Source organism: Ictidomys tridecemlineatus, chromosome 13, assembly GCF_052094955.1.
Source record: "Ictidomys tridecemlineatus isolate mIctTri1 chromosome 13, mIctTri1.hap1, whole genome shotgun sequence".
Taxonomy (NCBI): Eukaryota; Metazoa; Chordata; class Mammalia; order Rodentia; family Sciuridae; genus Ictidomys; species Ictidomys tridecemlineatus.
In genome coordinates, this window is record NC_135489.1 from 56024058 (window position 1) to 56041595 (window position 17538).

The 17538-nt window shown below is 40.0% G+C and overlaps 1 long non-coding RNA gene across 1 annotated transcript; it reads left to right on the forward strand.

Moving 5' to 3' along the window:
• Positions 1-12856: 12856 nt before the first annotated feature.
• Positions 12857-13958, forward strand: LOC144369872 (uncharacterized). The gene is made up of 3 exons (XR_013429706.1): positions 12857-13036; positions 13220-13384; positions 13583-13958. It is a non-coding gene; the product is annotated as an uncharacterized LOC144369872 (long non-coding RNA).
• Positions 13959-17538: the final 3580 nt, after the last annotated feature.

Sequence of the window (17538 nt, forward strand, 5' to 3'; positions counted from 1 at the left end):
TAACTAGTTAATGAAGACTTTACCTCTGTATGTTAGTTTCATATTCTACTACTTTAAGGAGCTTTTGTTAATCATTTGATTATTGTTAATATTGATTCTCTAAGGTTTTTTAGGAATTTTATGTATTATCTGAAAATAGAGATAACTTTACTTCTGTTTCAGTTCATCTGCTTTTCATTTATTTCCCTTGTGTAGTAGTATGGGCTAATAGGTCCACTTCATTGTTGAAGAGTAATATATATAGTGAGCTTCCTTGAAATATTCTTTCTGTTGGTGGAAATTTCTCTAATTTTCCTTCATGTAAAATACTAACTTTAGGATTAAGAACACAATTTGGTGTGTGTGTGTGTGTGTGTTAAAAAAATAAATCAAGAATAGATATTGATTTTGCAGCATCTATAATTGTTATATGGATTTTCTCCTTAAATTTATTAGCATGTATATTCCATTAATGGATTTTTTAATATGGAATCAAACTTGCTTTCCTGAAATAAACCCCATTTCATCTCACTTGTTTAAATATGGTACATGATTTGGAATGATAGTTTACCTAGAAAATGTGCAACAACATTTTTAAATGATATCTTTTATTTTCTCACTTTTGAATGTTTAAAATGTCAATGTTACACTTGTTTCATAAAGTGAATTAGGAAGTCGTCCTTTTTTATTGCTCTCAGGCATTTGTTAAGACAATTAAGAAAATTTGGGAATATTCAGCCTTTGAAGATTTGGCAGAATGGTCCTAGGGAGCCATACAGGTCTGATTCCTTCTTTTCTGTCTTTCTTTCCCCTCCCCCCATTATTTATTTATTTATTTGTTTTTGTGCAACAGTTCCTGGACAGCTTTCTCTCTTTCTGCTACAGAACTCAGTCTGTTTCTGTATTTTCTAATAGGATCAACTTTTGTAAATTGTGTTTCTTTAGAAAATTATCCATTCAACTAACTTTTCAAATATAATTGCGGAGAAGCCTGGAATCTCATGGTATTTTAGTTTCTTCTGTGTCAGGTTATTTCCCATTTACCTTTTCTTAGTTTATGTATTTGTGCTTTCTATGCCTCTCATTTTATCTTTCCTTTCTAGGTTAGCTAGTGATTTCTCTATTTTGTTCCTCTTAAAATAGATATTGATTTATTGATCATTAATTATCTTATCAGTTTCTGATGGCTCCTGTCACAGAGTACTACAAGCTGGGTAATTAAAACAATGGGAACTCATTCTCTCATAGTTCTTAGAAGCCGGAAATTTGGTATCAACTATTACGTATTATTTTGTGAAAAACACCACGTTATGTTGATACTGATTTCTTTTTTCACATGTTTCCTTTACTGTGTGGTTTATAATTTTCTTTTGGTTCTCAGGAAAGTTTAAATTTCTGTTTTAGTGATTATCTTTGTTAATTTTGATCTTTTATCTGTGGGCTGTTAGTTTTTAATTGTATCTTTTATCCCCTCATTTAGGCACCAAATTGTAATTTACCTACATCCTGGCATTAATCTTAAAGAAAAGAAGGTTTGAAACTGACCAAGGGTAGGGAAACACTGTGTTACTTCTTCAACTGTTTTTCTCCACATCCCTAAAAAGCATCCTTTCTACCTATAAATGGGCCCAAATAAGCACACATGCACACACACACACACACACACACACACACACACACACACACACACACAAGCTTAAACTATGCTTTTATTCTCCTGAGATCTCCCTTAACTTCCTTTCTAGAGCAAGGATCACTAGTAAATTCTGCGTCTCTGTCCACATGGAGCATGTGGAGATGTGCCAGGGATTGGAGCTCGAACCATGGCCACCAAGGCTGGTCTCCACAGGTGTGAGCACCACTGGAGGACACAGTCAACCTTCCCCAGAGGCGCCTGGATCATTGTCCTTATTAGAGAATATGATTCCTCACAGAGTCTACCTGAGCTGATGGATGGATGAAGTATGAGACGGAATATGAGGCTCTGTAAACATGTCATTTGGGGAACCAAAATGGTAACCATTAGGTACAAAGTTCAGTGTGTGTAGATCACCATGAGGGGCACCTCCTTTGTCCTGCGTGTGACGCGGGCTTCTCTGCCTCCTCTCCCATTTCCTCCAAGAAAACTGCAAAGTGTAGGATTGCCAGGGGAGGGAGAAAAGGAAATCTGCAATATGGAAGCTCTTTTCTCTCTCCTCTGCAGTTTTTCTGTGGCTCTGAAGATTTCTTTTGTGCAAAAAAACAAAAAGGAAAAAAAAAAGGCTTTCATCTGCCAAGATTTTTACTTATCACATATGAAAGGGTATAGTCTTCTCCAGATTTTGAAATGCCTTAAATCGGGTATCAAAGAGTCCAAGGCCCATTAATCTAAATTGCTTTAACACTTCGAGAAGAATAAAAGGCACTTTCTAAAATCTGCAAATGAGAGTAACCTACAAAATTACAGATTAAATGCTGGGAGAAAAAAAAAAACACCTTAAGTTCTCACTTGAAACAAGCATCTTTAAAGGAAAAGCGATATTACTTCAATATTTTAAAATCATGTTTTGAAATAGATGAGAAAAAGACAGATATGTACTTACACCCAATGGAGAGGGACGGGGGAGAAATCTACTTCAGCTAAAAACTAGTTCTCATTAAATTTCATTCAATAAAACTTACCAAGGAGGGATCAGGTCTGTAAAGAGGTTATTCTTACAACCTTTGCAGAAGCCCTTATACATGAATCTAAGTCATTTTTTTTCCTCTTGGAAAAAGATCCACAGTTCTCAGAGTGTAGAGCTGAATTTTCGTTACAATTGGTAGAAAAGAGGTCATCTTATGTCTCAGTCTCTCCCATTTAAATTTATTCACCAGTACTCAGTAAAAATAGAATACGAGATCTGTAATATTTGATAGTCTTGATTTTGCCGCCCAACCAAGATGGCAAAACCCATAATAATGTAATAACACCTTAAATTTATATCCCATATATCTCTAAGGAACTAATAGAATTTTTCCAGGCAATTTTGAAATCTGATTAATTCCATCATCATCCTTCACAGGCAGGCATTGAAGAGATAGGGTCTTGGCACAAGCCCTTTCTGCTAACCAGAGATCATGTCTCCAGAACTGGAAGCTTCCCATGAGACCTTCTTTCCTCTCTAACTTAATTCTGCACTGAGCTGTGGTTCTCTGACCCCCCTGGAGGGTCAGGCTTTCTCCTGGAGATAATCTTTTATTTTTTCTCCCTAACTTCCTTATATTATGCAGGTAAAAGGGGCTAATGTAGAAAACCAGGATATTTAAAAAACCATTATATTATGGGTTATAGAAAACAACACATAATACCATGACCAAGACTGAATGCTAAATGCTGTTATCATTTTAGTACCCATCCATCCAATCAGGCTGCTTTTCATGTGTAGAGACATAAAAATAGATGGAATCCTACTATATTTACATTTTACACACACACACACACACACACACACACACACACACACACTCACATGGAGCTGTTTCCTTAGTATCCTCAGGGAATTGGTTCTTGGACACACCTGCAATACTAAACTCTGTGGATGCCCCAGTCTCAAATAAAATGGCAGAGTATTTGCATATGAACTACACACATTCTTTTGTATACTTTCCATCATCTCTAGATTACTTATAGTACCTAATACAGTGTAAGTGCTATGTAAATAAATAGATGCCATACTGTATCATTTAGGAATAATGATAAAAAATTGTAGATATTCACTATAGATGCATTTTTCCCAAATATATTTGATCTACAGTTGGTTGAATCCACAGAATAGAAAGCCAAAGTTTCAGAGGCAAACTGTATAACACACACACATATATATACATGTACCTTTATCAACATACATACTTCAACACTTACCAATAACTTCAGAGATTTTCATTTTTTACAGTATCAAACTTCTTCAGCTGAAAATTATTTTCAAATATTTGTCATTATAAAGTGTTAATGAAATATATATATATATATATATATATATATATATATATATATATATAAACTTATATTCTTTTAAAGTTCTTTTTAAAATATTTTTACACCCCAAGCCCTTCTTTTATTTTTTATTTTTTTACTTTGAGGCAGGTTTTCATTAAAATTACTAAGTCTGGCCTTTAACTTAGAATCCTCCTGTGTTAGCCTCCCAGATAGTTGGAAATAAGGCATGTGTCACCATGGCTGGCCACAGTTATAATTTTTAAAGACTTTAATTAAATTTTACTTTTAATTGTTTAATTTTTTTTTGTTTTCTCTTCTCCTTCAATGTTCCCTCTGTACCTCCAATATAATCAAAATTATTGTCTTGATTTCTGTCTTTCTACACACTTCTCTATGTGCAGGAAAACACATACGCCTGTACAAAGTGAAGATCACAAGTTAAGAGCATCAATAATAGAATTAAATGGGATATGCTTGGCCAAAAGCAACAGAGATCCCAATGAACAGTTAGTTCAAGAGGAATGTTTGGTGAGAGAGAATTCATAAAGATGACAAGTAATTATAATTCTTTTTTTAAAAAAACACCAGGACACATATGAAAAAGAAGATTGGAAACAAAGCTCTGGGGTGGGCTCCACAGCCCTAAGGTGTCATGGGGACTTGGGGCTTTTTCTGTCTCTTGGCTGTAATTTTAGTTTCTTTTTGTCTTCATGAGTGTTGCCTTGTGTTCATGGAAGACAACTCTAGCCCAGGCACGTGAAAGGTGGGAGGAAGGAGCGGCCCTTGGAATAGAACACCATCACAGACTTCCCCTTGGTTTCATCGACCAGAAGGAGGACCATTCGCAGTGCCAAAGTACATACATTGGCATTTTCTGCCTTCACTGAGCAAAAGTGGCCCTGGAAAAACAAACAGGAAATGGCCATGATGTTAGGTTACCATGATTTCTGTGAGAACAACAAACCAGAGTGTACAAAATGGGGTTTAAAAAACAATATAAAATAAAAAATAGGGCTGGGTTGTGGCTCACTGGTAGAGCATTTGCCTTGCATGTGCAAGGCCTTGGGTTTGATCCTCAGCACCACGTAAAAACAAACAAATAAACAAATAAAATAAAGGTATTGTGTCCAACTACAACTAATATATATATATAATCAAAAACAATCATATATAAATATTTTTTAAATAAAAAACAATTCCCTCTCTGGAATGATACTGGCTTTGAGGCCCCAAAATTCATTTTTCCTACTCCAAGGTTCCAGAGAGACTGTGAGAGTGACTGTCTTCAGACTTTCTTCAGGTGTTTGAACAATCCAGTCTCTTTGTGTAAAACCTCTGGGATTTGGAATGAAATTTGGCCCAAATGCAAATGCACATCACATCTGATGTGATAACTTGCCTCTGGATGTCTTGTCCCCAAGTTCCTTTGTTCTTCCTGCAATAAGTATTTCTCTATTGCATAGGTGAAATTTGTCCACTTGTCACTTAAAAAGTCGAGGTGAACTTTTGGTCTTTTTAAATCCCTTTTATCAATTGTTATAAATAGACATAGGGTTGCTGCCGTCATGAAAGACATAACATACAGTGTTAGGGTTTTCCCTGCCTTCCTTTCTCTATCTGCTGTTTGCCATGGTTATCTCCAGTCAGAGTCCCTCTGGACCATCCTGTTATGGATGATTTTGGACTGGCCCTCTATGGATGGGGCTGCAGTCAGTTTGATTTCTCAGCTAGGGCTCTCTGCTTTTCATGAAAGGCCATACACCTCCTTCATGCAGAATACTTTTTGAAGATGGTGGTTTCCATGACTTGATAATCTACAAATATTTTATCTTTGTTTATATTACTATTATTCTAATATAATTCTGTGTTAAGTATCACTGTTTAGTGGGAGAGAATTCATAAAGATGACAAATAATTATAATTCTTTTTCTTAAAACACCAGGACACTAAAACTTTATTAATAATCCAAATGTAAAAACAAACATTTGATTCAAGAAAATGGTCAATTCATTTTATTCTCTGGAAAATCTGTAGAATGAATTATCAAGTTGACTTTTTTGTTTGTTTTTTACCTCTGAGCTACATTTAAAAATTTTTTTATTATTCTAATTTGTTATATATGACAGCAGAATGCATTACAATTCATATTACACATATAGAGCACCATTTTTCATATCTCTGGTTGTACACAAAGTATATTCACACCATTCGTGTCTTCATACATGTACTTTGGATAATGATGTCCGTCAAGCATGAATTTGACAATATGTGACACACAAAGAAGATGACCTTCTCTGATCTGTGTTGGAAAATTGTATAAAGACAAAACCATAACTGTAGGGAAACTCTTTTTCTTTATACTGTAAGATGGTTTCTGCAGGAAATCTATATCTGCAAAAATCCTTTTCTGGTTTGCTTTAGCCAATGTTACAGTTTGGGTGTGAGATGTCCTCTCAAAGCTGTTGTGTTCGTGCAGGAATGATCAGAGAAAAGGTGACTGGACTGTAAGAGCTACAACCCAGGAAGCCCACCCTAATCTGAATGGACTGAATGGTAACTGGCTGGAAGAGACAGATCAACGGGGATGTGCCCTGAAAGGATTTATTTGCCCTGTGGCCCCTTTTTCTCTTTCTCTTTCTCTCTCCCCAGCTGTCATGAGGTGAGCAGCTCTCCTCCATCACGCCCACCATGGATGAAACCTCTGAAACTCTGAGCCCCAAGTAGACTCTTTTTTCCCCTAAGTTGCTCATGTTGGGTATTTTGATCACAATGACCCAAAGCTAACTTACCCAGCCACTAAGAGGGCTCAAAGTTCACTCTTATTAGTTCATTCAAATCTTTTTAAAATTAAAAAAAAATATAGTTGTAGATGGACAGAATGCCCTTATTTTATTTGTTTATCCTTATGTGATGATGAACGTCGAACCCAGGCCCCGTGTCAGGCAAGCACTCCACCACTAAGCCATAGCCTCAGCCTCACGAATCTTTTTTATTTTGATGAAAAGTTGCTTTCTGTGAAGAAAGAAATTTGCGTGCAGTGACCAAAACAATCTGCCCAGTAACCCAACCTACTTTCCATTAAGAGTTTCTTTGTTTTATTTTTAGATGGTGTCCACAAGTGGGATGGTTCTGAACATCTTATTTGGACTTATTTGTCTTTCATGTCTGTGGCTGCGAAAGGGAGCTGTTTATGTTTGCTGTTGAAGAAGTTTGTGTAGAGCCTTCTGATATGATTATAAATGCAGACATCTGGTGTCCTTTTGGGAACAGAGAACAAAGCAAACACTCAACTGGATAAAGGTAATCAAGTGCTCTGCTGCCCCTAGAAAGCTTTGCCTCCATGTATCCTTCATAAAAGTCCAGAAGCCCCACCTTGTTTTAGTTTGAATCTATCCTCTTAGATTCATGTTGAAACTTAATCCTAAAATTTATATGTTGATGATATATGGAGGTGGAGCCACTGGGAGTCAATCCAGATTAGATTAAATCATGAGGGCAGGGCCCTGGTGAAGGTATTAGTGTTTTCAGAAGAAGAAGAAGAAGGAGAAGGAGAAGGAGACTTGAGCTAGCATGCTTACTGTTTTATCATGTGATATCCACTGCCAGATTAGAATACCAGTGCCATGTTCTTTGACTTCCCAGGCTCCAGAACCGTTACCTAAATCTACTTCTGTTCTTTCTAAATTACCTGTCTTTGGGCACGTTATTATAGCAACAGAAAGGGGACTAAGACATCCCCTCTGCCCCTGGGCATGTATAGAGAAGACTGAAGACTAATGAGGTTGCTGCTGATGTATGTATGATGATGCTCTTCCTGGTGTAGCGGCAGCCAATAGACCTCACCACCATTAGATCCTGGTGGTCTCAGACGAATGCCTCGCAGGACTTGCAATACCAGCTGTCATTTCTACTTATTTCTAATGATCTTTCACACCAGGAAGAGGCTCTGCTATTGAGTTCCTCTCCTAGGTGACGGTTAGACAGGATGACCCGTGACTTCTCCATCTTTCCAGTTGTTACTCTCAGACAAGTAGATTCTCTTCCTCAATTGTTCATTATCCTAAGCCAGCTTCCCTATCCCATACTCCTTGTCCTCCTCAGGCCCAAAGCAGAGACCTGTACAAGTCATCTTGTGACAGCTGCTTATTTGCTAAGAGAGAGGTAGGCGAGGGCCAGCCCTGAGGACCCAAGCAACAGTCAAAGGGAGGGAGGGAACGTCGACATTTAGAGACAAGGACAAACAGAAGATCTAAAAATATAGTTTTAGAATAAGTTATCAATCAGCTAGATAATAATCTTGTGTAACATGAATGTAAAACGAGTTTCCATCATGGTGACCTCCTATTTCAATAGAAATTAAGAGAAAAATATCAAGTCGTGCAGCTCCATGCCCTCTTCCAAGGGTAGAAATCATTGAAATGTAAAGATCAGAGGAAAGGATTCCTCTAGAGAAATGTTACTGGCATCAGGGGAGAGAGAAGGAAATTCTTCCCTCTCTCAAATTTAGTGAGAGGTTTCATGAAGAACCAACAGAGAGAACTTGGTCCCTGGGGATGCTCATAGACTTGGGCAGGTGGGTGCTACCTGAGGTCATGTAACCAACAGATAAGTGGGCTGAGGTCAAGTCCTTTCTCCTTCCAAGGTTTCCTCACCCTGTTAGGAGGCTGTACTTCTAGGAAGAAAGACATCTTGCACACGCTGGTACACACCCATGCACACAATTTATGGGATTATTATAAATCCTTCTGACACTAAATGTAAGTGAGCAGTGAGTTGGACTGGGGTATTAATTGCCTGTGACCAGGGGTCAGATCTAGATGTGGGCCTGGTTCAGGAGAGTGATGGCCTGGGATGAGCTTAGGCTGCCCAAGGGCATGCTCTGGAGGGCTGAGGCATCCTGCAGGACCATGGCCACTGCATGCACAGAGGCAGAGGAGCAGGCTTGGGAAAAAAAAAAGTCACATTGTCTTGGAACATGTAACTCTCACAAGTTTCATTCCTACACAAATGAATAGCTACACAAATGAACAGATGTGCATCACCACATAAAGCAACAAAGGAAAAACACAACATACCATTTTTCATCACATTAGCAAATATCTGAAAACAGTAGTTCTCAAAGCTAGTGAGGGCCAGGGGGAACTTGATATATAAGTGAGAGTTCCTACTATCTAAAACTTTTTGAAAAGCCATTTGGCAATAGATAACAAAAGCCTTACAAATATTAAAATCATTTAGCCCAGTAATTACTGTAATTACAGTTGTAGGAGTCTATCCAAAGGAAATAAGAAATGAATATAAAGATGTGTCTTGCATGTATAGAAAGAAAATTTTAAATGACCCAGTGTCTAACATTAGTACAAAAAAAATGTTTATTAGGGTCTACTATTTAAGGAATTAAAATTATGTTTATGCAGTGTTTTTAAAACCTAAAACAAGATCAAATGGGGGAAAAAAGTGTAATTCCAACAATGCATAAGAGAAAAGACTAGAATAAAATATACCAAAATATAAATAGTGGTTCTCTCTTAGAGGTGGAATTATGAGGGAACTGTTCTTTTCTCCTTTACACCTTAATTTCCCCCAAAATATATATGTTACTTTTCTAATCAAGTAAAAAAGAAAAAATGTCAGAGCAAAGGGCCAGATGAGCTGAATGCTGATGTTGATGAAAGCTGTGGTGGGGGGGTTTGTGGGCCAGCAGGTGGGCCTCTGGGATTTAACTTTACGGGATGGTGGTGGATGGCTCTAAGCAGTCCAGATGCAGGCGGATCCCCTCAGGTATGCTATCCATCCCTTAAATGTGCAGAGTTATCATCACTCTTCTGGAACAGTCTTCTACAGCAGTGCTTCTCAGACTTTAATGCAGACCAATCACCTGGTGATCTTGTTAAAAGGCAGATTTAGGTTCAGAATATCTGGGGTAGATCCTGGAGACTCTGCATGCCCCTCAAGCTAGTAGATGAGAAAGATGCTTCTGGGGACACAGCTTGGTGGGCCCCACTTGTGGAGATTCTGATTGGCTAGATCTGGGTGCAGTTTGCTAATTTGCATTCTAACCAGCAACTGGGTGATGCCAATGATTGAGGGTCACACATTGGGTAGTGCCTTGCAGGATTCAAGTCTCTAGTATTTGTCCAAGAGCAACAGCATCAGTGTCATCCAGAAACCTACAGATGATTAAACCCAGCCCCAGACCTATAGAATTAGAGTCTGCATTTTAACAAGATCCTTGGGTGATTTTATGCACATTAGCATTTGGTAAACTTTGATCTGGAAGATACTCCAAAAGAGGTGAGCAAGAACATTTTCCAGATGATCAGGAGGTGTCCTGCTCCTCCCAAACCTCAATCACTGGACGAATGAGCTCTCATCCTAAGCATGCTGAGCTGCTGCTTCCTCCTTCTTCCTGTCATGGTCAGGGTTATGCTCCCACAGCCAACAAGGAATGTCCTTTGCTCTCAGTTCACTTCTCAGAGTGATTGACCATGTTGCTCAGGAGAAAAACATTTCAGTCACCATGCAACAAACTTGGGATTCTTAGATCAATTCCTTAGATCAGAACCCCTTGCCTGGACAAGTGGAGGTGACAAATGGAAACTATTTTTTCAGGCAGGAAATATGGAACCTGGTTGCAACAAGGAATTCTGGAAGCCACTAGGAAAGTTGTCAACTCCAGGAAAAAAAAATGTGCATTGTTTAGGATTCCTGGTTGTAGCAACTTTAGAAATGGGAGTGTAGAAGGGAATCTTATTCTTCTAAACTATCTGAAAGCAATACTGTACTATGAAGAATTGAGTGTCATTTCACTGTAATGTTTTCCCTTAAAAAAATCCCCTCCTTATATCTTTTTAACATACCATAACTTTAGTAGAAAAAAAAATCCCTTCCCCAAGATCTTAGCTTATTGGAAAAGAAAGAGAAAATGTTCTGTTTATTGATGACATTTTTATTTGCAAAGGTATTTTCCTTAGCCCTGGGCAGAATGAAATACACAACCTCAAGATTCTCTTGGCTTGACTTTAAATGCAGTGTATGTTGTCATATTTCCTGCTAGTTGAAGTTGTGTGTGTGTGTGTGTTTTTTTTTTTTAATTTGACAGGAGAATGGGGAAGGAGGCTATTCACCAATGGCTATTTAAAGTTTAGTGAATGCCTAGAAAGGGAAAAAATGCTATTTTTCAGCAGTGAATATTTTTCACTCTGCTAAGAAATTACTGCAATTTGACACATGAAATCTGAAGCATAGATAAGTGTGATCTTGAAAAATTGTCTTTTGTTGGCTTGATAACAGGGGAAAAAAAAAGCTGTCAAGGCTATAGGCATTTCCCCCTGGTTGGTGGGAATTTGGTCCATGCAGCAGAAAGCCATCTAGCACTTTCTCTGCATTGTTACAACAGGAGAAATGGGGCTGACAGCTAGAATGGCGCTCCCATTGTTGGTCATTGGCCATGGTCATTCTGCCCACAGAATGAGGCAAATATATGATTATTAGTTCTTGAAAGAAATAATTTTGAATCATTTTAAATTTAAGATGAATTATGCATTCTGACCTACTTAAAATTACGTTTCTTTTTAAAAGACCAAAAATTACCCAATTAGTGGTCTTTCAGTTTTCATTCTTGAAAAGACTTCATTTGTCCTCTATGTCATATTTAACAAATTTGAACAATTCTATTTTGCTTAAAGTTTTTGTTTACCAGTACAAATACCGTGTACAAATCTCTGAATGCATCTTCAGGCTTTGATAACTTTTCCAGGCAATTTGCTATCTTTTGAGAATACTAAAAAATCCATTATTCTCTAAAGGGGATATCCTAACAATTGTTGACCTTACACCCTATCTCAGAGCAGAAGTAAATAATTGTGAGAGGGACCTGGGATGGTCAAGATAACTCTTGGACATGAAGGAACAGTGCACATTGTCTCATTTAATTTAGTTTTTTTTTTCCTTAGTTGTAGATGGACACGATATCTTTATTTCATTTACTTATTTATTTTTACCTGGTGCTGAGGATCAAAACCAGGGCCTCACATGTGAGAGGCAAGTGATCTCTCTACCATTGAACTGCAACTCCAGCCTCTCATTTAGTTTTTAAAAACCATGACAGAATATAAGTCTATGTGTGACTGGGGGAGAGAGTAATTTTTGTCTAGTTTTGCCTGCAGGAGTCATGAAACGGATTCAAAGTGCCAGCTGGAACCTGGCTGAGTGGGAAACAATGAAGAAATAGGCATTTTCCAGGGACTCGGCCCAGGAAAGCAGACGGCTCAACCCTGTACCTGCTCCTTGAAGAAGTGCTCTAAACTCTTAAAGGTGTTTAAATATCAGCATGCAAACCCCTCACAAATGCCTGCATCACCAACACTGTGCCTTCTGGAGATAATAATGTCTGAGACAATCGGAAGCCTCTCCCTCCTATTTTTGATGTAATCAATAAATGTTCCTAGGTACACCCAGCAGCTGACTTTATAAAGCTACTGGCTCCTTGTGGGAAGCTCTATCCAGGGACCCAGATAATGGGCAAGGTAACTGACGTCTCTGTCTCTATTGTTGTTGTTGTTGTTGTTTTTGAGATAGAGGAATAAAAATCCTCTTTCATCTTTTGTAACTGAAGAAAAGCATATGAAATAAAACAAAGTTTAAAGGAATTTCCTATCTATGTTAGGATGGGTTAAGAGGGAAAAAAATTGACAATGGGAGGGAGAAATAAAGAGGGAAGACAAAAGAGAGAAAGAGCCAGCAGGGAGCCGAGGGACCCACAAATGCAGTCCAAGAGAAAGGAAGACAGACTCGTACATTAGAGGGATTGTCGGGATTTATTGTTTAAAAAAAAACCAAAAAAACAGTTTCAATGTAGGCTCTAAAGCTCAGAGCACAGATGGTATGAAAGTCTTATCTCCATCACGGAAAGATAGAAATGATTCTGACAGAGCCTTTGCAGAGCCGCAGCATCACTGTGAAAGCCTTTTCCAAGGCCCAGCTTGTTTGCAACACCCAGGATAACTGCGGCTGGTCCTAGAAGGAATCTCAGTGTCCCTCTGGAACCAAGTGAGGAGATGCACTGGGTGGGGGACGGTTAGCGCCACAGTGTATAAGGTACAAAATGTTGAGCAAATGATCAAAAGGACATTTTTAAAGCCTTTTCATTGATAAAATATCAGCATGCTTGGCTATTGAGACTGTGCCACTAAATAGTACCACTAGATGGATGTCAAGAAAATTGTATGAGAGTAAGATCCTTCCTTCTTTCAAGTGACTTCTATATTCTTCTAAAAATAGATCCAGAGGTTCCAATTTCTGGATACAGAGGAAGAAGCTGCATATTTTCCACCTTTTCAAGAACTGAAGTGAAGACTTTTAGGAGAGCATCCCCTGGAGAAGAAAGACAAGGACTGAACAGCTCATTTTGATGGTTCATTGACCCCACTATAATTTGGATATGAGGTATGCCCCCAAAATCTCGTGGGTTAAGAGATGTTCAGAAGTGGAGTGATTGGATTTCCAGGGCTGTAACACAATCAGTCCATCCTACTTTGAATGGATTAACTGGGAAGTAACTGTAGGGGGTTGGGGGGTGTGTTGCTGAAGGAGGTGGGTCACTGGGGGTGTGCCCTGTGATGTGATGGTTCCTATGTCCTGCAGCCTCTTCTCTCTGCTTCCTGGCCACTGTGAATGAAGCCACACTACAACTTCTCCCTCCTGCCATGATATTCTGCCCCACCTTGAGCCCAGAGCAACGGAGTCAGCTGACATGGACTGAACCTCTGAAGCAGTCATCCAAAGTAAACTTGACCTCCTCTACGTTGTTCTTATCAGCTATGTTGGTCACAAAAAGCACACTAATATGTGCCCAGAGTGTTTTGAAGTTCTGGAAAAGTATTACTAGGATCAGGGTCAGCCTAGGAAGCTGAAGGCTCCTGCAATGTTCCCTAGGGCTAAGGTCCCTCTGGTCCTGCCTATTTACCAGCCCAAGCAGTCAGTCAGTCTGTTCTTCCATTTTCTTTCCTTTCTTTTCTTATTTTTTATTTTCTTTTTTTTTTTTTTTAGTACTGGGGAATGAACCCAGGGGCACTCAACCACTGGGCCATATCTCCAGCCCTATTTTTTTGTATTTCATTTAGAGACAGGGTCTCACTGAGTTGCTTAGCACCTCACTTTTGTTAAGGCTGGCTTTGAACTCTTGATCCTCCTGCCTCAGGCTCCGGAGATGCTGGGATTATAAACATGCACCATCACAGCCGCTGTTCTTCCATTTTCAAAGGTCAAAGGACCCATTTCCAGATGGATGTTCTGGAACATTCTAATTGAGAGTCGTATTCCTTTAGTGAAAGTCTTGGATGGGAGTGCTAAGTACACTATCAGTTTCAGGTGAAAAAAAAAAAGCTCTGAGACCAGGCTTTCTGAGGGAATTCAGAAAGCAGGTGGGAAGGCACCTGGGCAGCAGGTCCCTGGGGACACATTTTGCCTGCTTCCCCACTTCTTGGCAGTTGTGTACTTTGGCCCAGTCTTCACAGGGAACAGGGACAGAGTGACTCGTTTCCAAGCAGGAACATCAACAGTCAGAAGGATGTGGCTCCTATCTCCATCCCCAGGACTCTGCTACCCAGACTTTAAGGCTTGCTGCTGTAATAGAGAAGAAACTGGGAACCCAAATGAGACTTCAGAGGTTGAACAGAAGCAGTGGTGGCTTTCTTCATAGGCCCAGGTCTGATAGTTGGGACTAGGGAGAGTGCAATAGTGAGGGACCAGGGAACCCCAGAATAAGGAGGAAGAAGTAAACAGAGCAAATCAGCAGGGGAGGCTGCCCTGGAGTGCTCTCAGTAGTCCATGTGAGAGATGCAGATGGAGTGTGGGATTGGGAGGGACACATTTATTTCTATTATTGCCTCTAGCCTGCTAACTGGTTAGGGACGTTACTAACCTCTCAATGTCTCTGCCTAGTAATCTGTAAAATGGGGATAATGATCCAACCTCTTAGCCAACTCACTGAGCCACCAAGGGTCACGCAGTGCTTTCAAATTGCCAAGAGCAATGTTCAAAGTAACAGCCAGGATGTTTCTCTCATGGTAATAGCTCCAAGAGAGAAGCAGATTTTGAAGACAAAGAGATGTTTCCAATGTGACAGAGGCATGTTTCAGGTTATACTGCAAAAGACAGTGTCAGGAGAGCAGAGTGCATCACTAGGGAAGACCAGACAGAGCTGGACACCTGGCACATTACATCTCTGCATTTATTTCCTAATTCACATTCTAATGTACCTCTCTGCTAATGGTGGCCCAGAGGGTCAGATTAATCAAAGTGGAAAACATCCCTCCTTCAGTTGCAATTACAACCATTATTTATGTTATTGAAATTAATCAATCACCATTGACTACTTTTACTATTTTTATATCGCTTTGGGGAATGGGAGAACAAATCTCCAACCCCTACCAGGGTAGGGAGCTCATACTGGGAGGCAGGAATATTTTCCTCACAGCAATGTGGAAGAAGAAAGGATGGCTGGTTGTGTGGTTGATATTAAAGTTTAACAGGCAATTTCTGCATAAAGCAACATGTGATTTATGTTCTTATATTTTCTTGGCTCAGAACTGGCACTTTTTAATAGTCCTGTGTCTCAGACATGGGTCACCCACATCAGCACACGTTTTGAGGTGGGTTAAAGGACATTTCCTAGTATGATGTGACCATTCTGCTATTAGAACTGTGGGACAGAACACTGTGCTCAATCCAGCGGCCCACAGATTGGAAATGCATTCACACTGTTCTCTGGCTAGTTTCAATGTGTAGTATTTTTTTTCCTTAGCACAACAGAAAATGGTTAAGTTTAGCAAGATGGTTAAAATCATAACTATATTTTGAACAACACAAAAGTCTCTGATATGGAGCTTTGAATACCTTCCAACATATAAGACTTTCTAAATAGAGTCATCCTTCAATGCCAGAACCCCCCCATACAAATAGCTCCAGAAGCTGCAGACTCCTCTATAAAATGGTGTAATGTTTGCATATAATCTAAACACATTCTTTGTGTACTTTCAATACATCATATCCAGATTCCTTCCAATATCAACAGACGTGGTGGTGCATGCCTGTAATCTAGAGGCTGAGGCAGGAGGATCACAAGTTCAAAGCCAGCCTCAGCAACTTAGCAGGGCTCTAAACAACTTAGTGAGACCCTGTCTCTAAATAAAATATAAGAAGGGCTGGGGATGTGGTTCAGTAGTTGAGGATATATATATATATATATATATAAAATCTTACAATACCAAATACAATGTAAATAGTTTAGGGAATAATGATAGTCTAAAAAAGTCTGTACCATTTCAGTACAGATCCAATTTTTTTTTTCAAATGTTTTTGCCGTAGGTTGTTTGAATCTGCTGATGTGGAATCTGTGCTGTGGAACTATAGACCTGGAGGCCCAGCAGTATTTCTTTCTTTTCATTCTTATTGCTTTGAGAGCTTGGCCAGACAGTTATTAGGAAGCTGCATAGTGTAGTAAAAACAAACAAACAAATAAGTAATTCAAAGGCAGTGGGTGGGGCGGCTGGGCATCAGAAAGTCATGCTCTTGAACATTAGGGCTGCCATTGTCTCAGCTTACAAAGACAAGGGGGCTGTTTTAGTCAGCTTTTTGGCTCTTGTGACTAAAGAATCTGACCAGCACCACTGTAGGGGAGGAATAGTTTATCTGAGGGCTCATGGTTTCAGAGGTCTTAGTCCAGAGAAGGCCGGCTCCATTCCTTGGGGCTTGAGGTGAGGCAGAACATCATGGCGGAAGAGTGGGGCAGAGGGAAGCAGCTCATATCATGGTGAGCATGAAGCAGAGAGACTCCAGTTCCAGAAACAAAATATATGCCCCCTAGCCATGCCCCCAATTAACTACTTCCTCTAGCTGCACCCCACTCGCCTCAGTTAATACCATTAGGGATGAATTCACTGGTTGGGTTAAGACTCTCACGATCTAATCATTTCTCCTCTGAATCTTCTTGCATTGCCTCATACGTGAGCTTTTGGGGGACACCTCAGATCCAAACCATAACAGTGGCAGTCAAGTCCACTTACTAATAGGGATTCTGGGGGTAGAGTGACCAACCCATCCCAGTGTGGGGAAGGGAAGTGCTTTCCTGGGTTCAGCACTGAAGTCCCCTTGCCCAGGCACCACTCCCAGGCCAGAGGAGGCGGGGATGGTGGGTTACCCTGCGAGTGCTGAGCAAGGATGGGATTCCAGGAAGAGCAGTGAATGAACCCCATCCCCAGCCTTGGAGGGTGGGGAGACCCCGGAGGAAGAATGGAGGCAAGTGATGCTACAGAGAAGGGGACAGATTATGAAGAGTTGGGGTCAACAGGCCAGCCTACACTTCCGTGGGGTGGGCAGGTGAGAGAATGGCAGAATGAGAGTTGGAGGTCATGGTGTTTCAGCCCCTCCTCCAGGCTGGTGTGGAGGCTGCGCAGGGACAGCAAGCTGGTGCAGTGGGGCAGGTAGGTTGGCTCTGTGGTGTGACCATTCATGAAGCTCCAGCAGGCTCAGCATGGGGTGGGGATCTGGGGGGTGATTTTCCTTAGGATACTTTGTGGGCAGGAAACAGAAAGCCCACG